Source organism: Epinephelus moara, chromosome 6 (genome assembly GCF_006386435.1).
Source record: "Epinephelus moara isolate mb chromosome 6, YSFRI_EMoa_1.0, whole genome shotgun sequence".
In the NCBI taxonomy this organism is placed as follows: Eukaryota; Metazoa; Chordata; class Actinopteri; order Perciformes; family Serranidae; genus Epinephelus; species Epinephelus moara.
Genome location: NC_065511.1, coordinates 161,738 through 187,780, shown reverse-complemented (window position 1 = coordinate 187,780; position 26,043 = coordinate 161,738). Strand labels below are relative to the sequence as shown.

At 39.2% G+C, this 26,043-nt stretch overlaps 1 protein-coding gene and 1 long non-coding RNA gene across 3 annotated transcripts in view; one reads left to right on the top strand and one right to left on the bottom strand.

The window, feature by feature from the left end:
- Nucleotides 1-26,043, bottom strand: part of dyrk1b (dual-specificity tyrosine-(Y)-phosphorylation regulated kinase 1B) — a 159,032-nt gene that overhangs the window by 83,721 nt on the left and 49,268 nt on the right. The window lies entirely within an intron of this gene.
- Nucleotides 18,023-21,168, top strand: LOC126391246 (uncharacterized). Its single transcript, XR_007570060.1, has 3 exons — nt 18,023-18,240; nt 18,314-18,385; nt 18,917-21,168. It is a non-coding gene; the product is annotated as an uncharacterized LOC126391246 (long non-coding RNA).

Genomic DNA, 26,043 nt, shown 5'->3' with positions numbered 1-26,043 from the left:
CTACACATTTGTTCAATTTGTTATATAAATGTAATTTAGAAATATTTTATTTAATGTAAAGCAGTGACCCCATTGCGGGCCAAATCGCGAGCCAAATCTGGCCTGCAATGGGGTGCCGGCGTCCCCAACCACTTTCTAATTCACTATGAAAATAAATGAACACTGGGATTTTTGTACTTTTAATGTAAATTCAGAGTGCAAAAAGCACCAAAATAAAAAAAATAAAACAGGGGAGGATCCCCAAGACCCCCCAACATCCAGGCTAAGCCTTGAATGTCCTTAAATTCAAGAAATACCTCTGCCTACACCTGACGCGTGCAGGGCTGCTGCTACTGGCCACTGGCCTTCTGTCATTTTGTAAAAGTGGCCCCTGGACAAAACAAGTTGAGTGTCCCTGCTGTAAAGTATAGTTGCATTTTGCAAAACAGCTATATTCTGAAGGACAACCCTGAAAGTTTAGTTACTACATTCTGGCTTTGACTCCAGTTCCTGCAGCTTTCCTTGGTAATCTACTCAAGCTCCAGGCTCCAGAACCTATGGTTCATATCACTACACTCCCACACACTGAAAAACAGCTGACCAGTCACAGCTAAAATAAGAAAGCATGGCCCAATAACATGCTATAGTTATAGGGCTTGCATTAATGACATAAGTCAGAAACAAGGAAGAAGTAATATTAGAGAGCAATACAACACAGCAGCCATGAACACATAAACAGTAATCATATGCAGATGAATCACTACAGGTTGTCTACTTCAAAAATGCCTAATGCCCAGCTCAGAGTGATCGGGTCCAAGTGGGAGCCAGGATGTAAAGCATGTTGCAAAGGAAAAGTACATGCCACACACACACAGTTGAATAGGAAGACAACAGGTGGTGTCACGTTTTTAGTGACTCTTTCTGTGCAATTACTACCCGAGAGGCTCAGCTACTATTCAAACGAAACTGAACTTGGCCCTGTGTTAACAGGTTTAGAGACAGCACGTGATGCAAAAGCCAGCATAGTCATTGAATCTGGAGGCCTGTCCATCCACACCACAAGTTGGACTTTGCAAGCTGAAGCAGCGGAGATCATAAATAATCTTAAAAGTGAAAAAAGTAATGAGTGCTATAAATTCAGTGAAATTACAGTTAACACAGGAGGCAGATGATTTTTTTCACAGAGAAAAAGATAGTTTAAGCAAACAAGGAGACAGGATGGAGAGTTTTCCTCAAACCACATGAGAAGTATGAATGGGGACATAAACAAAAATCATCTCCCATCCAATGGATTAAAAAGGCAACCCATTACGTCTCCACTTGCTTCACAATTAACATTCACAAAATATTTAACTTGTCATTTCTTTTCTTGCAGTAGAAATGTATTTCTAATGCTACATTTGAGACTTTTCTGTAGTTTGTGTAGGTGTTTTGCCTTGTACATATGCAACATAATCCTTTTTACATAACTGACTGTTTTGTTAATTTGAGAAAAAGATGGTCTTCAGTAAAGTTTAGCATGTGCACAAAGCTACAGCACCATGGGCACCTTAACTGTATATGGACTAGCACTAACACAATGGGAATTAGCCTGTAAGTATAGACTTTATGACCATATGGCAAGACCTGCTACTTTATGTTTACCTTAACATTTTGAGTTTGGTTAAATCTGTTGATCTGATGACTAAAATGTTCAGATTAGACAGTTAAAAAGTTCATGTTATAACTTTTCATCAATAAATCACAGGGAATGAACACAGGGAATACTTTGAAAACAAAGTCAATAAACCTGAAATATGTGCTTCAAAGGACACATGAAAGCCTCTAAACAGAAGCAGCTATTAAACTGAGACAGCCCACTTTAGATTATTTTCCTGTGTCTGTGTCATGCGAGTTTTGCCACTGCTCCGCCCCTTTAGGAGACTAGCAGCGGTCCGGAGTGTATTCATTCAAATGGGGAAAGTGAACATGAGTACAGTACTGTTTCCTTTGGCCCAGTCACTGAAGTAAATATTAGACCCAGTTTTCCAACCCTTTTAAACATTCTGGTCTTCTGTATCCAGCTCCAGACAGTTCTGGATACGTATGAATATGTACACATATCACCATGTTCATCTAATAGTGTGACCTGCTGATTTTGTCCTTTTATATATGTATGCATTTGCATTGCATTTTTTTGAGCCCTTGGCGATTAGTGTAAAAAATCTTTTTTTTTTTTTCTTTTTTTTTGATGATACAACTTTTTTCAGATGCCATGTTTTTTAGAAATTAGGCACAGCCATAATTTGTATATTTTGTATGACTTTTTTGCCGCTATCATTTATTGTAATTGTGTGGAGTTCTGATAGGGTAAAATTAACTTTGATTATTGTTATTATATGCATAGTTTGATGAACAATGTCTCTTTTTGTATCAAACATGTCTGTTTTTAACTTATCATGTACACATACCCCTATCAGCCTACTTACAAAGGGAATCTATAAAATGTATTTATTTATAATCGATTTACTATATTCTGTATTCCCTTTTAGAAATGTAGGTTACTTTAGATTGATGTCACAGAGAGAGCTTTGTTTTTTTGCTGTCTCTGTTTATTGTGTGTTTCATTGACCCAATGATGATTTTGTCCCTCTGTTTGCACGCGGGAATGGGATTGGTTGTGGAGAAAGGACCACTCCCTACTTAAGATGGCTTCTCATGACCAAAAAATTGTTTGCCCGATGAAGGTCTAGTACCGAAACATCGTAAATATATTGCAAGTTAGACAGTGTGTGGGAGTCCTTTTGCAAACATTCTGGTACTGAAATGGCATGTTTTCAGACACACAGGAGAAAATAAACTTTGTTCGAGACATCTCTCTGTTTTAGCAACACATTCTTGCGAGATCTGGCAACAACTGACGTAATCTTACACTCGGTTGATATCAGACATTAAGCTAGCAGATAAAAACGAGCGGCAAAAAAAGGAACAAACATTAAATCTGTATTGTATATAGTGTTGTATTGTTTTGAATCTGCCTTCATCCATTCACACAAAGTTTACAACACTTACAAACAAGGTGGGGGGATGCGAGGGAAAGATGATCAAGCCCACTTAGGAGACCGGAAGTGTATACCATTTTGAACCACTGGTACCACACTCTGTTTGATTTTATGTCAACTAGATTTCTTCATGAGCAGACACGCCATCAGGTACACAACAAACAGGAAGCCAGAAGGTGGCTGGGCACACAGAAGTACAGAGAGACAAGGAGACAGAGTGTGACTACTCTCAGTCAGCTCTCCAATAGCCTATTGTGTTATATGTGTTTGCACTGAGGAGAAACCTTTCTCCCCTCATCATGCCATGCAAACCCCACAATTACCTTAGCTGCACAATTACAGATGACCAACAGGTGAAGTGTGTGTGTGTGTGTGTGTGTGTGTGTGTGTGTGTGTGTGTGTGTGCTGGGATGACAGGATGGTCATATAGTATAAACGTATGCAATGGCTATCCTACACAACTGATCCGTAGTTCCTCTGGAGGGGGTTTGAGTTTTTTCAAACAAAAATGTAGGAATGACAATACAATCCCCATGGTGAAAGGAATAAAGGAACATTTGTATCTAGTGTGGAAATCACTTAACTAATATTTTGGTACCTATTAAATATATTTATAATATAAATGATGTCTCAGTGCCCTGTATTAAAATCTCATTTCACTGAAAAGAGTTACCAGTTTCACATCACAACAGGTATGATTTTGAATCATTTAGTAAAATTCATTTTCAAAGAGTTTTAATGAAAAACTTAGATGTAAATGTGGACAACATTCCCAGTGACAGTAAATATAGTGTCCTGGGACAGCTGTAATTTGCAGTAATAAATAAATGCACATTAGTGCATATAATGAATAACCACTTCATGTCTATCATCATATACTATCATATAGCTACTATACTATACTATAATAAAGCTATTTTGTGCTGGAAATTGTCCCATCGTAAATCATCATTGTCCAAATTCTTATCACATTTTTTTTTACAGCAATTTAAAACTCATTCTGAGCCATGTTAGCCTATTTTTTTTAATTTCTTAATAGCTTTATTGATTTGGGGTTTCTTTGACTGAAAACATTAAAGCTCATTCTGATAGCTTTAAGCCTGGATATAAGCTCAAATCCTGCTCCAGTACATGTTAGGTAGTGATACAGCATATTGTATTGTCAGAAAAGCAGCTTCTTATCAGTGGACTATCAGTCCCTGTTGTCTGCTTAGCCGCTTTTCTTTCTCTGGCTGTTGATAGTTGTGAAACCCATTGCTGTGCCTATATTACTGATTAGTATTATTTCCTTCACAGAATTTCTGACAAGCTTCCACCAAATCACGTTCAGCTGTACTAACGACCAGACAGCGGAGATTACAACGGCAGTGCGAGGAGGCAAGCAGACTCTGAGACTCACGTGCCTTGCAGCAAAATTCCACCCGGCAACTATACACTGTACCATGGCAACAGCCCTGCCATTGGTCCCCGGTGCGTTTTCAAATGACCAATGGGATGGCCAGCCGCGGGTGATGCTTGTTGCTAGGTAAACATGATGCAGAGGAAAGATAGAGGAGCAGAATTACCATGCTGCTACTGCAGGGTGCTTTCAGCAAGGAGTGGAGGAGGGAGCACTTCACACTCGGAGATACCCTTCTCACTTGGCGGTGCCAGAGAGACAAAAACAAAACGAAGCAGGAATGACACAGGCAAAGAGAAAGAAAATATAAGACTGGGTTAAAGCCTGTGGGAATGCTGCTGCCAATGCTCCTGCCAATATTCTAAACACACAAATGCCATTAATGCACAAGCTAGCCACTATAAAAAGTCAGCTTCAAAATCAAATGAGCTATTTGCCACTACTTTCTTCAAACAAAGCTATGATATGATTTACTGCAACATTTTTTTTTATCTATCTATTTATTAATCTAATGCTATGGGATATTAAGTCAGTTAGTTAGCGGCATCAGTCAGTTACAAGAGGTTGTGAAATCAACCTGCCAGTCATCATGATACAAAGTAGATTGTATGGGTGCACAAACTGTCATGCACAATCCCATGACTCCATGTGGCAGTGAATTTGATGGTGATTTAATTTTTTCAAAGCTCCTGTTTATGAACTGTTAGTGTTTGATGATTGTTTAGATAAGAAAATGAATATGGATCAATTCTATCATCTGTTTCAGCTGGGGGTTACAGTTTCTCAACCTTAACTGCCCATGACCTAATTTCAGGATCCTACAACTCTAATGAGCCCAGCACACAATTCTCATGACAACTTGAGAGAATTCATTTGAATATGGCATGTTTTTTTGTGTGTGAATATATGTACATTATATACACATATATATATATATATATATATATATATGTGTGTATGTATGTATGTATGTATGTATGTATGTATGTATGTATGCAGCCAGCAACCCTGGACAGCAGCCAGCAACCCTAAGCCTCTGTTCAGGAAAAGCTGAGATGCCAATGTGACAACTTCTGCCTCTCTCATTCCTTTCGTCTGAGACAGGGGCGTTGTTAGGCTTGGGTGTCCGAGGCTTCGGCCCCGAATGTTTCATTGATATCCCCAGATCTAAATATATAGGCCATAGTATATTTAAAAAAATAAGAACAGGCTAATAATAAAAATAAAAGCCGCCAATCTAATAAACTGTCTCTCTGTTCATGCATTAGAGCCCCTAAAAATGTATTCATTTATTTTTTTTTATTTGCACACACATAAAACTGCACAAAATCCAAACAGTAAAAAAGAAAAAATAAGAAATGGGTCAAGAGAGGTCAGGAAGCTACAGGCTGATACAGATCTCCACTCAACTTAAGGAGAAAACAAACTGACAAAAAAGGGAAAAATGTAGACAAAGGAAATAAACTGATATTATACCGACAAAATACAACAAAAGATAAATGACAATAGGAAGCACACTGACCAGTCAGTGAAAAATAATCCAGTAAAATACAAGAAATACAGAGAACACAGTGCAGAGAAAAAATTAATATGACCAATAATAATTATAATAATAATAATAATAATATGATATTGATGAAAAACGCAAGTTCTGTGTAATTCAAGCAACACACTTTGTGTGATCGTGTGCATGCGCCTAAGAGCGAGCACACCTGTTGTCACTGTAATGTTAAAGGCTTTACATATATCTATGTAATTCTGGGTAGTTTAATCTCTAACAGTACACTGTAGTTTAATCCTGAGGCAGCTTACACCTCTACATCACTACATTTCCGTTTCAACCCTAACCCTAAAGGAGCCAGTCAATTACAATGCATTCATAATGCTTTATGACTTCACTCATAAACACAGAGTATTTTCTGGTGCACTGTTTCAACAGTTATGACACATTATGACTTATAATGTGACTTACAATAAATCATAATTTCTGAATGTACCGTTCAGTTATCCAGAGCACCGCATTCTGTCTGTGGAGATGGAGCAGCAGAGCACCAAGCAGAGTGAATGTGTGATAAACTTAACTGCTCATTAATTCATATAGAAATATGAAGCTCCGCTTCATTAACCAACAGGGCTCTCATTTTAGTGTAGAGTGTCAGACTGAATTTACAAACGCACCATGTCAGGTCACTCACTCTCCGGGACCGCCGGTGTTACTTGAATAAGTAAACACTGACCAACGGGACCAGACTGGCCGACCCCTATGCTCTCACTCTGTGGATGGATGATTTGACAGGATTGCTGAAGGTAGGACGGCCGACTTTGTGGTTGTATACTATGCCAGTCTTTCAAAGGAGGATGACACTTCAATGGTTTCCTCCAGTTTGTTTTACTATGGAAGCCTACGTTAGCTAATGTGCTGAAAAAGTTAGCGTTACGGAGAAATCCAACATTTCTCTTAATACCTCCCCAATTTCTGATTATGTGGACATGATAACCCTTAATACACATAACGTTATTCATCCCTACAACAGGAAATACTTTTTCCCTAACCTGATATGAAGTGTGCGCTGCACATGTGAGCATTTTTGATGATCGCCTCCGTCCAGTCCTTTCGTCTTATCTCATTTAACCAGTTGACATTTGTTTTTGTTGACGGGCAGTGTCCGGTGGTATGTGCTAAAATTTAAGTTTCGAGCCATGAGCCTACTATTGTGGCTCCCAATAACACAACAAGATGACATTTTAAGACTCCTATGTAGCCTACAGCCCTGTGGTGGTGAGTCGTGTTTTGCCTCCAGCTAACAAACTGACATTATTGTGACGTCGGCCCTGAAAGGGTCTTTAGGCTGAGTCCTGCAGTGACTGTGGTTCAATAACGACCCACTGGCCTACAGCTGTCCTATCAAGAAAGGCAAAAACGCCCAAAAAATAATCCTAAAAAATAAATAAATGAAACAACTATAACTAGGTGGGAAAAACCATTTTAGTTAAGTGAAAAGTTAAAATATAGGAGGAAATGTCTTTAGTTTTAGTCTTTCCTGATTTGGTCAAATCTTTATTGAGACTGGGATGTCTACGTGACTATCAGTCAACTGCCTTTTCAAGTGCTGTGTTTGTATTGTAATACTTATTCTTCTTAACTCTTACCCCTAACAAAGACCCCCATATTATCATTAAAAACTTGAACTAATACTAAAACTAAGTAAAACTTAACTCAAAAATAACATTTTTAGACAATTAAAACTAAACTACATCAAACAAAACGAACTGAAACTAGACTGAATTGAAAACAAAAATTGAAGAAAACAAATCAAAACAAAACTATGATAATAACTCTGATACTCAGGAATACACACCTCAACAATCTACTGTAGTCAGGAGTCACAGTATGACCTAATAGTCCATGCAGTATCATAAGTTATAATTGTATATGTAAGTATAAGTTTTTTTGTTTTTTTTTCCCGTTAAAGGGATTTTTTGGGGAGTTTTTCCTTCCAATCCAAATTGTGATTTGTGATATTGGGCTTTATAAATAAAATTGATTGATTGATTGATTGAAGTAAAGTGAAGTACATATTGTTGCATCTATAATAATGCATGGTTCATCATAAGGTTTCATTGTTGGTAAATAAAGTGCAGTTTTCATGGATTTAAAAGACTCTATGCTGCATCATAAGTGACTATTATGTAAGATGCCAAAATGCAGAGAGTCACAAGTTACATTTCTCTGCTTTAGAAATGGAATGTTAAAGGAATACTTTACTTCATTAATGACTAACCCGTTGTTATGCTGAATTTGGGAAGAAAACTTTTTCTCGCAAGCCTGGTAGAATCTAAAGGCAGAGGGGTCAGCTTTTAACAAAGTCCTGCTTTAAAACACCAAAGTCACACAATAATACAAACTACTGATCGAGGCAGTAGCAGACCAGCGGTTCTCATGTTCAGCAAGGTAAAACCACTGTTTTTGTCAATGGAGTGTGGCTTTGAAGAGAGCACTGATAAGTTCCACTTAGAGTTCATGTTTAAACACTAAGGTTTTAGTGAAAATACATTCGTTTGGGAAGCACTGAGCATATGACTGGATAATACTGCACAAGTTATGTGACAGTTCGCAAACTGATGTTTTGATATAGTTTTGCTGCGGGTAAACATGGACCCTTATTAGACCTGGGCGGTATTATGGTATACCAGGGTATTAAGTAATCCCGATGGCATAATTTTCTATACCGTTGAAAATACAGTCGCTCCTCTTTCTATTAAACTCGTTCTATGTAGTGTACAGCACGTACCACCAGAGGTCAGTCTCCGGTCTCTACTGATGGAACCGACAGCTGAGCTAAAAGACACCGTGACACCCAGTGATGGAGGAATATTGCCTGGGCCACACAGGCTGCATGAGCACCTCATATGTGTCACAGAGGTATATTTGTTTTTTTCATAACTCATCCAGTACACAGGAGTGTGAACAGCTAGGCAGCAACAACCAAGAGATATCGTGGGGGAAAACAGCATGTTTTCTCCATCTAACTAACTCAATGAGTTATGAGCTATTTCGACCAAACCAGAGCTGGTAATTGTTGGAACTGGTAACTACTGGTACTAACTAACTGGATGAGTAACACAAGTAACCAAGACAGTTTGGTTGAGTTTTTTTGTTTCTCTCCAGTGTAAATAAAACAGGAGTTAATGAGGCAGTTAAGCCAGTCTCAATTCCATGACCAAGAGTAACGAGAATTCAAAAAGCATACAGTTGTATTTCTCTGTTTAATAAGGAAATATTATAAATATGAATAAATATTACTTTTCTTAACATATTGTGAGTTTTTGTTGTGTCATTTTTAGTTTGAAAAACCTAGGAGAACTTGCCAATGGTGGTGGTGGTGGTGGGAAGGATACAACCTATATGAATACATTTTGCCAAGCCTTTTTTTTCCACTATGGGATGAAAACAGTGAGTTGGGGTGTTTTAACGAACTATCCAAAGCTTTTTGCAACCACTGTAATAATTACATCTATTACCCCTTCTCTCTCTCACATAGATAGACACACACAAGGAAAGAGACAGACAGACACAGCCACAGCCACAGACACACAGACAGACACAGACACACACACAGACACACACACACACACACACACACAGACACACACACACACACACACACACAGACAGACAGACAGACAGACAGACAGACAGACAGACAGACAGACAGACACACACACACAGGCTGTAACAATATGAGATTTTTATAGTACAATAACCATATCAGGAAATATGTATTCAAGGTATCACAGTGTATGATATTATACAATTACTATTATCATTACCAGTAAATGAAAACAGGTTTGTTTGTTTGTTTTTGGTTGAGCAAATGCTTTATTGTAATTACAACTTAAAACAATTTTTTTAAAGGAAGTATGTATAAATTTCTGGCAGACAGTTGAGATGGAAAGGAAATGTGCATGTGCAGGTCAGATTTTCCATCCAGTTGCCTTTTTTCCTTATACTGTGGATAAGTAAATGTACATGGTATGATAACCAGCAATTTTCATACTGTGGTATACTATAAACGCACTATATCCCTGCAACACTAACACACAAAGAGGCATACAGAGAAAATCAATTTTTAAAAAATGGGGGTGTCTATTATTGTGATTTAAAACAGAAGAAATATTGAAACAAAAGAAAAAATCCATGCAGTCCATAAAAATCCATGATCAAATTAGTTGCCAGCAGTTTCAGTAGAATAGTTGGGTGACATCATGGTTACGATGTGAGTCACTGCCCAATGACAGTAGTGACACCACTGACTGTAATGGCAACACCTTCACGACCAAAAACCTCCTAAGTGTGAGAGCTTTTCACTGTTTACTCAGCCAATAAAGATTGTGAACTGTAACATTTACAACGCTGACCTTGCTTTGCATGGGAGCACACCAGTTATGCTGCTGGAGTATCAGAACAGGAGACACGCTGGCTCTCTGGATAACTCAGACTCATCTCTCAGTTAGTTAGCTTGTTAGCTAGCTAGCTAGCTTAATGTTAAATGCCACAATTTGGGGAAATTAAACATGAGCTGCGGCTAATGTCAGTGTCTAATGGGATATGAGGGACTGTAATGTCCTTTGTTTCACTAAAATTTGGCTAAGCCCTGGAAAACCAGACAGTATCATCTGACCAGGTGACTCTTTTTTTTATACAGATCTGACAGAACAAACAACAGTGGAAAGAGAAAAGCAGGCAGAGTGTGCTTTATGGTAAATAAAGACTAGTGTGACAGTAGAAATAATGAAATGCTGTCCTGTTCTTGCTCACCCTGCACCACAAGGGGAATTAACACTGGATCACTGCTACAAGCCATTAAGAGGCAGCAACAGAGTGAAGTCGCTGCCCGTGTTAGGAAGGAGCAACAACATGCCCCCAGTGATGCCAGAGGTAAAGAAATTGTACCTTATTTGATTTCATGTGACAAATTGATTGATTGTTTGATAGCTTTAGCAACCTGTTTGGTCCCAGAGAGGACTTGAGTTCAGATGAACATTTTAATGAATCAGCAGGAAAGTTCATTACAAGATCTATTTTGGAATGAAGTCTTCATCTTTGTTGTCCTTATTGTTAGTGAGCACGTGCATCAAACAACCTAAAGGTAAACAAGAGCCACTGAGTAACAGTGCAATTCAAACACCAAATATGGTGTTGCTATACTTAAAAAACACAGCAAGAGTTTAAAATAAATACAGCTTAGCTGTAGCAGCTCCTAAGTACAAACTTGAACATGTGACCCTTAGTATGAAAACTACACCCTAACATTAACAAATGAACAATTAGCACCACCAATGTGGCAACATGGTTTTAGAGTTGGGTGGCAGTGGGAAGCAGAACTTCACCTTCTTTCATTCTGCTGAGCTGTTAAAACACCCTAACTCACTGCTTTCACCCCACAGTGAAAATAAAGCTCGATAAAATGTATTTTGTCTTTTTCTTACTTTGAATATATCATATTCAATTCAATTTCAATTTCAATTTTATTTATAAAGCCCAAATCACAAATGTGACTAAAATCTATCAAGGGCAACCAAATATTTTCATTGGTTGCACCGGTGCATCTGACTTTTATTACAATGATGCATGTAAAGCAGAACCACAGGTGTGATTTCTGTCCAGAAACTTTTAGCCGTAGGCCTTCGTCATTAGCAACATGTGCTAAGGCTTGTACAACAAGCTCAAAAGTGCATCAGTCACACTATGCACACAGTGCAAATGAACAACGGAGCTGAAAGACCCGTCTGAGGGCTCCTGGTCAACATAACAACAGCCATGGAGAGAGTTGTGTTACTCCACCATTGTAAGGTCTGTGAATGGAAACACATCCAGCATGCTAATACTCATTTAGGGGATTCACACGATGTGCTGGTCAGCGGAATGAGGGTAAAACAAACCAGAGTCCAAGTACTTATACCCAATGCTTCTAAGCGGCTGTGGCTCAGGAGGTAGAGCGGGTTTGAGTCCGTGCTCCTCCAGTCCACATGTCGAAGTATCCTTGAGCAAGACACTGAACCCCAAAGTGCTCCTGGTGGGTGTTCCATCAGTGTGTGAGTGTGTAAAAAACTGAGTAGCAGGTGGCATCTTCTACAGTAGCCTAGGCCACCAGTGCATGAACGTGTGTGTGAATGGGTGAATGTGACTCGTAGTGTAAACACTGCTTTAAGTGGCTGTAAGACTAGAAAGGCACTATACAAGTGCAGGTCCATTTAAGCAGCCTTTAGACTCAAAAGCAAAATAGGGTAAAACAGTACTTAAAGCAACTGGCATTTACATTAACATATAGCCAAGCTGCAACTCATAATATCCCTCCTCCTAATGCAAAAGTTTTATTTTCATTAGTTTATTTATTTGGTAACGTTAGTTAGTTAGTTTCAATTTCATATCAAAGATGTTTTCCAGTTTTATAGCTGGTTGTTATCTGTTGCCTTTTCGGAAAAAGTTTTTGTTGAGTGAAAGTGGGGAATTTTAGCAAATTGCATAGACCATCTGTGAAAAAATTGCTTACCACTAGCTTTCTTCACTAATATGTTCATCTAGGTGTCTACTAACACAAACCCTTGTGGAAAATTTTGGGGAGCCAATCAAAATCAGGGTGCTCAGAGGACCTGGGCAAAAAAATGGGAAAATAAACTTTTACCAATAATAGCTTGTGAGATGTCTATGTAGGTTTTTTGGGGTGCTGAATTGATTCCAGCCATTATTTATCAGAAAAAAATCACTCCCTGATCACATAAAAGGTATTTTATCAACATAATTAAACAGAACTGAACTCACTGGAAACGTTGTTTTATCAGTTTTCTAGTCAACCTTAATGTGGAGAAAAACCAAATTGACAGTTCACTATGAAATATTACATGATCAACAGTCAAACAGGCACGAATATCCCACTTTTCAAAACTCATTACAGATCATGAAAAAAACCCTAAATTTCTTTTCTCCACCTTCGATCTTTTTACCAACACCAATTTTAATAAATTATCCAAGATGCCAACAGACGCCCTCTGTGAGGACTTTGCAGACCACTTCAGAAGTAAAATCGATGACATCAGATCCAGTCTTTTATCTCAACAGAATATAATTTTTAATACACCTGAACAGTTGCATTTATCCGAGGAAACACTGGAGAGTTTTGCCCTGGTTGATGCAAGGACACTTGGTCGAGTTTTCTCCCAGGTAAACCCAACAACCTGCCTTTTAGATCCGATTCCCACATCACTTTTAAAAACATTTTATGGATTCTTTGAGGAACTGATTTTAAATATAGTTAATTACTCTCTTCAGACAGGTGTCTTCCCCGCTGCCTTCAAAACGGCAGTGTAATTAATAATTACCGACCTGTATCCAACTTACCGTTTTTTAGAAAGATTTTAGAAAAACTGGTTTTTAACCAAGTAAATGGTTTTTTAAATAGAAACAGTATTTTAGAGAAATATCAGTCTGGTTTTAGGATGAACCACAGTACCGAGACAGCCCTTTTAAAGATTTTAAATATCAGGTTTAATGCAGATTCACAAAAACTCACAGTCTTGGTACTACTGGATCTAAGCGCCGCCTTTGATACAGTAGATCACCACATTTTATTAAACAGACTCAGAAACCTGGTGGGCCTCTCTGGTACTGTTTTTAACTGGTTCAGCTCTTATCTCACAGATCGATGTTTCTTTGTAAGTATGGATACTTGTTCCTCCAGAACACATAAAATTAGGTGTGGGGTGCCCCAAGGGTCAATTTTAGGTCCAATTCTTTTTAATCTCTACATGCTTCCCCTTGGGGACGTCATCAGGAGGCACGGCATCAGCTTCCACAGTTATGCTGATGATACACAGCTGTACATCGCCGTGTCTCCTGATGACACAGGGCCAATTGATACCCTTTTTAACTGCATTTTAGATATCAAGTCATGGATGGCAGTGAATTTCCTACAGCTCAACCAGGACAAAACAGAGGTTTTAATTATTGGTCCTGAAGACAAGAGAGCGAAACTTTTACCAAAACTACAAGATTTTAAACCTTCACAATGTGTGAAGAACCTGGGTGTCATTTTTGACTCTGAGCTTAGTTTTATTCCACACATAAAAAATATAACAAAGATAGGTTTTTATCATCTTAAAGGGAAATTTAGGTTTATTTCAACCTGTTTCCTATCGTCCTAAATTTCAAGTGACTTGTGACATAAAAATAATAGTTAGCATGTTAGCCGTTAGCCTAGATACAGCCAGGGCGCATAGTAGCGTCAGACCTGTTAAAACGTAAGTGAAAGGGCATACTTCAAGTGCAAAGTTAGTCCACTAAACAAGCTTTTTTTCCACAAAGACCGCCTCATATCGATGTTTTTAAAAGTTAACTGATTTCTTCTACTCTTTTAATTCTTCTATTATATGTTATTTTAATCTCTATTGCTTTTCAACGATTTATTTTTAAATCTTTATGCATTTTATTATTATTAAATTTCTAAATCTTCATTTTTTTAATCTTTAAATCTTTAATTTTTCTAAATCCTTAAATTTTTATGCATTTTATCATTATTTTATCTCATACTTGTTTTATCTTATCTTATTGCCTTTTAGTCTTTTAGTTTTTAGCTCCAGTGTTTCCTCATGGGGGGCCTCCACACTGAGAGGTGTGTCCGGTCTGCCTGCGGGTACGTCGTCCTGGAGATCCCTCAGGTCCGGAGGACTGGGAGGCTCTGAACCATGTGTGGAGTCTACCCCGTTCAGTCTGGGTCGGGGTGGTCTCTGTGGCGGCGCTCCCTGTGGCCGTAGGCTGTGACACCTCCCAGTGTGGATGAGCTCCCCATAGGTGTTTTGTTTTGGGTTTGGGGGGGGGGGGGGAGTTCTTGTGGGCTTTATAGTATTTTTGTTGAATGTTTTTATTTTGTGTTGCATTTTTAATGTATGAAATGTGCTATATAAATAAAGTTTGCTTTGATTTGATTTATCAAACTCCCCAGCATCTCCCTCACTCATTTTGTCATCTGGCTGGTTAATGTTCTGGCAAGAGTTGCCATGACAGTTGCCGCAAGCTGAGATACACCTGACTCCTTGCTTTTTACAGCAGCACCTGAGTGTGCTACAGTCAACTAGGGACTGGCTCATGCTGCAAAGTCCATCGTTGGATGCCCTGGACTATGGATGGCAACTCACTGAGCAAGGATATGCACCAGTTCCTTCAACAGACCCCATTGCACCAGACTACCTCCTAGCGTTTGTCAGCTGCAACTGTGCAGGCAACTGTAGCACACTCAGGTGCTGCTGTAAAAAGCAAAGAGTCAGGTAGGCCTGTCGCGATATGTGCTAAGTCAATCAATTGCACGGTAAATTTAAAGGGAGAAGGTAACTTTCCCGGCCGCGATTAATTGCCATATTCATGCGTGTTTCTCTCTCCACCAAAGAGACTGGACGATAAGAGCGTTCACTGCCGTGCATTGTCTGGCAGCCAGGTGAGTTGGTTCATTACCGTAATGAACGGAGGGAAAGCTCTTGTCATCGAGTGTCTTTGTCTCTGTGGGGGAGGCGTGGCTATGGGCTACACACACGCACACGCACACGCACACACACACACACACAGTACGATCTTGGTGAGGGGGAGACGAGCCGGAGAAATAAAAGAGAGTTGAGCATAAGAGAAAGACATGGAACTTGTTCCACGGCATTTATTTATATATATTTCTTATTTATATTTATTTATATATTGTTTTTGGTTGTTTTTTTTCAAGTGATAAGAGACTGAGAGTCCATTTTATTGTTTTTGGTTGTTTGATTTTTTTTTCTATTACAGTGCACTTTTTATTAACAGCGACTGAGAGTCTATTTTTTGTATTTATAAGGTATATATTTATTTATTTTGGTATTTTTACGTATTATTTCGGATATTTAAATTTTCTTTTTTTGCAGTCCTAAATATTCTAGTTAAATAAATGTTTATTTCTCTTTAAAAGGGTGAACTTGCATCATTACACCTTTATTATCATTATATAAGTTTAAAAAATGGTCTAAAGACAGCAAAATTACAACAATAATAAAAATGGTCTTAAAAGCACAATATTACGCAATGTTATCGCTTATGGCAATAATTTCTGATGCAATTAATCGCCCAGCAAAATTTGTTATCGTGACAGATCTAGAGTCAGGTGTATCTCAGCTTGCGGCAACTGTCATGGCAACTCTTGCCAGAACATTAACCAAACAGATGACAAGATGAGTGAGGGAGATGCTGGGGAGTTTGATAAAGAAGGTTGACTACAAAACTGATAAAACAACGTTTCCAGTGAGTTTAATTATGTTAATAAAATATAGTGCTGCATGATTAATCTAATCGCAATCGCGATGTCAGGTTGTGCGATTACATAACTGCATAAAAGGCTGCGATTTGCGATTTAATGTAAATAAATGTTAACAAGCGTGTCTGTGAACGTGACTACCTCTGCTGTAGTGTGTGGAGTTTGTTGACATCACGCCCACAAGATATCCTGGTGTGTGCAGCATTTATGGTCAGGTGACCAGCTGGCGTGCAGCAGTGACCAACATAGATGCTGAAGAAGAACATGAGCACGGCCATGAACAGGCTGAGTTGGTGGCGAAAAAAACGCAACGTCTATTACATGGTGATACGGCTACGCTGAACAGAAAGACGTGCTGTGTAAAAGTTTAAAAGTTAAAGTCGCCACGTCCCGTGGCAACAAGACCAATCTATATCAGCACTTGAGACAGTACAGAGAAAAGCAGGTAGGATGCATGCGAGAGAAAGCTAAGCCAAGTAATGTTAAAGGCAAAGGGACAACTGAAAGCCACCAGAGCCTCATAAAACAACATCCAAGCACAGTTACGCAAACACTTCTAAGTGTCACGGGGAAATCACGAACTCTGTAACAAACTATATAATGACAAATGAAAAATTTAGCAATTTTGCTAGGTTTCGGCCCACTTGACATGCTGCTGTGTTGTGCTATGGCATGCTGGAATTTGTCATTTACGTGACAACGCCTGAACGCAACACAGGCTCGCTCCGCTGAAGGTACAGTGCCGTGCTGCGCTGCTGTGTGAGCAGCGTGTTTGACTGTGCTCAGTCTGTTGATGGTCATTTACACTATGTCAGGTCAGGTCAGTGCCCCACTAATATAATGTAGGAGAAACACTGAATCAAGCAAGAAGACTAATGATACCATTTTTTTTTTTTTATATTGTAATCGCAAATGGCTGGAATCAATTCAGCACCCCAAAAAAACCTTAGATAGACATCTCTCAAGCTATTATTGACAAAAGTTTATTTTCCCATTTTTTTTGCCCAGGTCCTCTGAGCATCCTGATTTTGATTGGCTTTCCAGAATTTTCCACATGGATTTGTGTAACCCGGGTGATAAATCCCATTTTATTGACAGGAGACATTGAAGTTATTGACGTTAGGACGTGGTGACGTCACGTGGGTCGACGTCGTCGCGGCCGATCACGTGTATGTAGTCAACCGCTGTGGTTCAGTCTCAGCAGGAGCAGTGGGTAAACTGCTCAGATTCTAAAGCTGCCTTGTTGGCCGTGAAGAATGGAGCATCAAGGGCTCGACCTGACCTGCTACAGGAGATCTTGTGCTGTCACTATAGACTTGGGAAAACTGGATGTAATGTGGAATTTATGTGGGTACCAGGCCACTCAGGTATAGAAGGAAATGAAAGAGCCGACCAACTGGCAAAAAAATCCCTTGAAAAAGATACTGTTGACCTGAATGTGTTTCTTGGGAAGCCTGAGTGCTTTCAAGTTGGCAAAGAAAAATTAGAGGAACAATGGCAAAAAGAATGGAGAGAAGACCAACGTGGCAGACATTATTTTTCCCTGCAGCCATCTGTTAAAAGAAGGAGGCTACAGATTAAAACTGGAAGAAAGGATGATGTGGTCTTAACTCGTTTTAAACTGGGGCATTGTGGTCTGGCCAGCAACCTCAAAACAATAGGCAAGAACCTAAATGGTCTCTGCCAGTGTGGGCAGCATGTAATGTTTGAGTGCAATAAATATTGGGGTGAAAGACAGCAGATGTTTAGGGAGTTATCTAAGTTGGGTTTTTCTTCCTTTTCTTTCAAATCTATATTCTCTTCTGATGCGGACTTCCATCTAATTGGAAAAGCAATAATTATTTTTCTCCGGTCAGCTGGACTGTATCAGAAAATCTAAACTGAATAGATCAATCTGACCTGTGGAGGGCAGCATTACACAATTTAGTGTACAGCCTGCCGAAATTCCATTAGAAGAAGAAGAAGGGTAAGCTGCATGAGAGACGAGCTACAGGTTGGTTGCACTAACTTCGCTACTTTTCCCGTTTCAGTGATAACTGATGGCTAAACAATGTATCAACTTGTAGGAGCCTCTTACCATGCCGAAACCGCCGTGCTGAAACCCGCGACGAACGAGTGTTTAGCAGACGCATGGACTGGTGAGTCAAATTGTTTGTAGCTGCTAACGTTAGCTTAGCCGGCGCCATTCACTTTAATGGACGCTGTTAGTTTAGCCGCCGCCATTCACTTTAATAGACGCGGTTAGCTTAGCTGATGCCATTCACTTTAATGGGCGCAGCTAGCGCCTGGCTAACCAAACATGCCTGGTTCTTTGATATGGAAAGCTAAGGGTTATTCAATGAATGAACTATCTGAAAGTACATTGCTGTAATGGGTTTAAAGAGCACTTTGCTAGGCATGTAAGCACTGAAGTCATGTGAGTTTGATTGTATCGATGATATATATGTACCATGCCTGTTAAACAATATTGTAAATGTTGTTTATGATTTGTGATAAATGCAAATGGTATTTATTTATTTATTTTTCTACTGCTAAATGATGAATAATTGGAAAATTAACTATAGTGCAACTAGTGCTTTGTTGAATTATGTGCGCACTGGATTACTATTTAGTAATGATATGAATTAATGTACACTGTGATTTATGGGAACTTTGGTCCTGTTCTCCAGGCCACGGTTTTGATTGATGGCGAGCTAAGGAGCAGGCCTAGAGCCTACAGACTGACAGATTGCTGAAGAGCCGCATCCTTCCTGCCAGGCTCGTAGGGGGCTCTCTGTAGCCCACAAGAACTCTCACCCCACTCGCTGCCCCCATTGCCACTACACCCACACATTCCCTTCACACACACTTTCTCACTCATATTCCCCCTGGACTCAATCTCAAACCCAGACGTGGGTTTCAATGAACTGTGGGTGGGCGCTGGGGTCATGATTTGTGTTCACGCTGAACCGAGTATTTGGGAGTGTACAATTGTTGACGCTGAGATATATCTGTGTCAGTTGAAGTCTTATTGCGCATATAGATTATTTGATGTGCATACTCAAGTCTTATTGTGCAAATTGATTATTTGATGTGCATATTCAAGTAATTGAATGAGAGTTGATTTACCTTGAACTGCTGTTCCTAGTCCGTGTTTACAAATTGATCGATCTACTCACTGTACATAATTGCACTTTAAATATTGTATGTCATTTTTTCCAATACATGGTACTATTTAAAAGCATCTCAGTCTCCTGTCTACTCCCTCCTTGAGCGTCCTCTAGACTTCTGATCACTAGCCTATCACTGTGCTTTACTGGGTTATACGTCACCCTGACATTTTGAGGTATCAATACAGTGGTTATTAGTCCTAGTATGTTAAATTAATTTGACCCAGGTGCTACATTTGGGTTTGCATAAATTGATGTGTTAGATGAACATATTAGTGAAGAAAGGTAGTGGTAAGCATTTTTTTCACAGATGGTCTATTCTATTTGCTAAAATTCCCTAACTATAACTGAAATGGTCCTTATTTTTATAATAAAAATAAATGGCCAAAGGTCAAAGTTCAGTCCCCACCAAGAGGATTTTGTCTGTCTTTGACACTTGCACTATTGTCTGTTCAAATAAATGAAAAGAAATGGATCCTTGTGCATTGGACAGTGACTTCTGTGTACCCTTAGGACCCTGACACACCAAGCCTGCGGTTAGCTGTCGGTCAAAGTTGGGCCATTGGTTAACATCTTTTGCCCTAGTTGGTGCAATGTGTCGCACTGTTGCCCCTTGTCAGTCCCTGTCAACCTTTTTCTTTTAGCTGATTCAGCATGTTGAATTGGCATCAGCAATGCCAGAGCTCGTCAGTGAATGAAATCACTCTGACGAGCAGTTCAGCTCATTTCATGGGAAGAAAAACGGAGGTGGGGAAAGTAAACAAAGAGTTAAAGTCAAGAGGGAATGAGAACAAGAACATGTTCCATAAGGTCAGATTATTTTTCATCCACTGAGCTCTTTAGCAGAAAACGTTTCCTGATGGTTTGTGTTATTGTTTACTGCCGCACAGTAAATACGCTCTGTTCTATCAACATTGGATTGTGTTATTAATATACTGACTGGCTTAAGTATAATCTGTAGTTCAAGCTTCAGCCCTAGAGCCAGTGAAAAACAGCTTACAGCTGAGAGATGAGCAAGGAGATCTGGGCGCTCGTAACTTGGTGGGAAGTTTACCATAGTTCATGTAAACACACTACCCACACTGTTACCATACAAAGCTGGTTGAAAATTGGCAAAGTATCCCTTTTTTTTTAAGATTATTTTTGGGGCTTTTGCCTTTAATGGACAGGACAGTGTGTGAAATGGGGAAGAGAGAGAGAGTGGGGAATGACACGCAGCAGAGGGCTGCAGTCCGGAGTCGAACCTGCGGCCGCTGCAGCAAGGCAGTGCCTCTGTACGTGGGGCGCCAGCACTATCCACCACGCCCTGGCAAAGTATCCCTTTAAGGATTTATTTCAACCAAAACCAAGTTGGTGATTGTACATTCACTGAATGTAGAGTCTGTATATAGAGACTACTTAGACACAAACACCTTTGAAAAATAGGGTCCAGGTTGAAAAATACCCATTGAAGTGAAGAAGGCCACACACCAACTCTGCAGCATTATACTGAATGCTTTAATTTCCCCGTTTTGCGGGCGTTTTCATAAATACTGACTGTATCTAGGAGTGCTGATGAGAAAAGCTTAACCACATGTTAGAGATGAGTAAGTAACCAGGTACATTTAGCCTACTCCAGTCTGTACTGAAGAATGCTGCTGAGGTACGTCTAACGCAAAGTTGAAGTAGCTGTTGATAATTACAAATAGGGTTGCAGGGATAACCAATTTTAAGGTATACCGTGATATAAAAGTTGATGGCTATCATACCGTGTATATTTGCTTATCTACAATACTGGGGAAAAAAATTCAACTGGACAGATAATCTCTCCTTATTTACAGTTATTTTCAAAGGGGAGACTTTTTACACATACTTTCATTAACAAAATGGCTTCAAGTGTCAAGTGTTTATGGTAATAAAATGATTGTTCAACCAAAAAAAAACCTTCGGTTTTCATTCCGTGAAAGGTCATAATACCATGATACCGTGAAACTGCAAGACGTTATCATAGCATTGCAACCCTTATTACAAAAGTGCTTTGAATATAAAACAGTAAGAAACAGCTGATAACTCAGGTATAATCTGGATTATTTTAAATCAATCTTGTATCTTTTAGTCTGACTTTTCTATAAAGGGCTGGCAAAATGAATATAATCATTTATTTCTTTAACAATTTAATATTGTTTTTATAAGTCCATCTACAACTATAGATGATAATAACAAAGAAAAATCAGGATATGCTGTGAACTAACAGACTGAGAGAGTATACCATATGTTTATAAAGATATTTTCATTCTGTCAATGTCTTTCTATTTGTTTAAGTGTCATATTTACAGAGGGCTGTGTGAAGTGGTGTTCTGTAGGCTACTGTTTGTACATACAGTCACATTTGGGCCATCAGAAATGCACTTTGGCCACCAAATTTTGTGGGTTGGTGGCCCATGGTGCAAAAGCTTAAAAATATTCTTTCCAGTCTATTGATGGTTCAATTAGGTCACTGTTCTGCTGTTACAGCCGGTCCATATGAGCCTATACAGCTTTGGTTCGGCTGTAGTTAAGACTGGAATAACATGTTATGCGTGTGTGTGCGCGCGCACACACACACACACACACACACACACACACACTCGCACACACACACACTCAGACTGCATACATATACAGAGGTACTGTTGCCAGGCGAGACATAGTCAGTTTCAGTGTGAGACCCAGAAATAGTCCCAGTAAGGACAGGTGGAGAGGTCACATGCAATAGCCCCCTTGCCAGACAGACAGACAGACAGACGTTGTGAAATCTATGACATTACATACTGTATATGCATGTAACAGGGCTGACTGTTGTTATAGTTTGTCTTTTTGTTGTAAATGTTTGGACTAAATATAACACATGTCAATCAAGAGACAGACATGTGCATGTGTGTCAGAGCATGAATCACTGTGTATGTGCATATGAGGTTATGTCACTGGTCACATTCAGGGCCTACTATCATACTTCACACAGAGAGTGGAGACATTTTGTCTTATTCACGGCACCTGCCTTCAGCATGATGTAAAATAATTTGGATCTCAATTGGAATATGTTTAGATGATTGGTTAGGATTAAGCATAATGGTTCATATGAAGAGTTAAGTGGGATTTATACTTCTGCGTCAAATTGTAGTCTCTGCTTAGACTCATACCCGACACCGTAGCCTACGCCATAGCCTGATGTGCACCTCTCCAGAAATGTAACTGTGCATAGCGCAACGAAGACCTCCTGTGTATTTCTGTAAGCTGAAAGCTTTTTTTAAATGATAGCAAGGTGGTCCTAACAAATTTGACAGAAGTGGTAAATGAATTTAATTCCTTTTTTGTAAATGTTGGGCCGAGTCTTGCGAAAACTATTAAACAGTGGCGGCTGCTGGTCTTTCAAGGAGGGGAAGCTCATTTTTGGCCTACATCATAAAATGTGTCCGTTTATTTATACGTAAATTCTACCCTCTGAGCTGCTGCGCGAGGCTAGTGTGACCGCCTGTGAGTGCTTTGGGACGGTGGAGGGGCTCACAGCAGCACCTGCTGCTCGTTGGGGACAGTAACTGCAGAGCGACAGAAGTCAGAGTCTCCAAACACGAGTACAGTCTCCAATAACACCAGAAAAAGATGCTAGATTTGTCGCTAGTCGTTTTTAACAAAGAAAAAGTCACTAAGAGGATTGGAAAAGTCTCCAGATCAACTCGGAACAACGGAATGAAAGTTGAAAAATACTCCAGTGGTGGTTTATATTTCAAGATCGCTGATTCGCTCATTTCGCGGTCAATCAAAAAGGGATTCAGCCTCAGACAGATCATCCAATCATCATGCAGAAGCCCAGCGTCCAGGCCAGCTGAGGCCAGCCCACTGCCCCATAGACCCCCAGAGACGCTGAGCGTCCGATGGGCGGGACAAAACCGAGCATTTATCCAATGACTGTCTAGTTTCGCTGCAGTGGAACAACCCACTCTATGCTTCCCCACTGAAGTCTTTGGACGCTGAGCTTCAACACTGTTTAATGCACTGTGACGCTACGGGAATGAATGAGAAGAAAGTTGCGTCAGTGACCTGTGATAAGTAGCTGATTCTGAACAAAAGTTGAAAGCGTTCTAGCGCATATTTAGTCAATGAAATGTAAACACAACAGTACATATTTGACCACTTATTTTTTTGACATTTTATATTGCAGTCTTAGAGCAATCACCACTGCTATTAAACAACATAATAATGGACTAGCAGAAGGTGGCTGGAATGGGGAAAGTAAAGTATTGCAATCTATATTTCTTGGAGAAGTGAATGAGAGTGAAATAATTTCTATTGTGACGAAATTAAAAAATAAGACTTCAACAGACAGTGATGGGATTGACATGATCATTGTTAAAATAACCATTGACTCCATAATTAAACCTTTAACTTCCTTTTTTAATCTTTCCTTTTGTACAGGTATTTTTCCAAATAGAATGAAAATTGCAAAAGTTATTCCACTCTTTAAAGCAGGAGATAAACATAATTTCACTAATTATAGACCGGTATCATTATTGTCACAATTTTCTTAAGTGCTGGAGAAACTGTTTGTAATTAAATTGGATTATTTTATCGAAAAAAATCAATTGTTAAGTGAGTCTCAATTTGGTTTTCGAATAAATCGGTCCACAAGCTTTGCTCTAATGAAGTTAACAGAAGAAATGACCACAGCAATAGAAAGCAAGAAACACACAATTGGGGTTTTTATTGATTTAAAAAAAGCGTTTGATACCATTGACCATAAAATTCTTATTTCAAAACTATATTCATATGGGGTGAGGGGCGTGGTTTTAAACTGGGTACAAAGCTATTTAGATAATAGAAAACAATATGTGCACTTTTCTGGTAATAGATCTGATCATATGGACATTGATTGTGGAGTCCCACAGGGTTCAGTCTTGGGGCCTAAACTTTTCAATTTATATATTAATGATATATGTGAAGTGTCAAAATCACTACAGTTTGTGTTGTTTGCAGATGACACAACTTTTTTTTGTTCAGGTGATGATTTAAAAAGTCATGCAAAAGGTATAGAAAAGGAAATGGTGAAACTGAAAAAATGGTTTGAAAATAAGTTGTCTCTAAATTTGAACAAAACACAGTTTATGATTTTTGGCCACCAAAGTAAGGAGGCTAATGTATCACTTTCTTTAGAAAGTTAATTGACAGATCATTGATGATAAATTGACATGGAAAGCTCATATAGCTCAGGTAAAATCAAAGGTGTGCAAGAATATTTTTGTTCTGAATAAGGCTAAGTATGTGTTAAATTATAAAGCAATGAGGATTTTATATCGCTCACTAATTTTGCCTTATTTAAGTTACTGTTCTGCAGTCTGGGGTAATACATACTCTACCAACATGAATCCTTTATTTTTACTACAGAAAAGAGCAGTGACAGTTATTCATAATGTGAGTTATAGAGAACATACCAACAGGTTATTTATTGAATCAAGATTATTGAAACTGGAGGATTTGGTTAAACTACAGACACTCACAGTCATGTTCAGAGCAAGATGTAAAGTATTACCAGAAAATTTGCAAAATTTGTTTATTTTTAGTTCTGATATTGAAGATCATCCCAGGAAATTTAATTTTAAGCACCAATTTGCACCAACAACTTTAAAGCAGATGTGTATTTCTGTTGCTGGGGTTAAGTTGTGGAATTCCTTACAGGGTGATTTAAAGGGCTGTTTGAACATATTTCAGTTTAAAAAAATGTTTAAAGAAAGAATAGTTGCATTGTATGAACTTGATAGTTAGGTTTCTATATTATATATGAGTGTTGAGACAGATAATGAATTTATTTCCGTTTTCTTTTCATGTAAATTTTATATTGACTACAGAGTAACTGTAATCGGGCAGACCATCTGTTTCTATTGTTTATTTTTGTCTTGAGGGAGGGGCAGGTAAAATGAGAGGGACCCAGCTGCAGACATGATGGCGGACATGGGCGCCGCCATATATCCAATCCATACCCGAAGTCCATACTGGAAGTTAGGGCTGGGCGATAAATCGATTTTATCGATTAATTCGAATTTGTAGTTTAGGCCAATTTGTTTTAATGAAAATCGAGTTTCTATTTACAATCCGCCACCGCCGCTCCACGCTGGGCTCCTGTAGTTCAGAGTGGGCTCACCCATCCCCCCCGCGCGCTTGATACACATACAACATGGCAGCGAGCGCTGAAGAACTCGTTCTCAAGAAAGGGAACGAGTTCTTCAGCGCTTTTGTGTGCTCACCTGTGTCTGTGAGTGTGTGTGTGCGTGTGTGTGTGTGTGTGTGGGCATCAGGGCCGAACTCCGCTGTGCGCAACACCGAGAGCAGAGGAGGATTTTAGACGCGCACCATGTAGGGACATAAATGACATGCCGTTGTGTAAATAAGATAAATAAGTGTTAACAACGGCAAGCTGGCAGACCCCCGAACCGTAGTAAAGGGACCTCCGAAGACCATTAGCTCCTTTTAGCTTGTGTTAGCTCGTTGTGGCAACAACACATAAACAACAGGACTTTGTCTGCGTTAAAGAACGCCACTTTATTTTCAGCACTGCAGGGATGATGCACAGCCTCTGACATCAGTGTCTGATGTTTACATAGAGGGAAATAACTCAAAAACAGCATGCAGAACTGCGT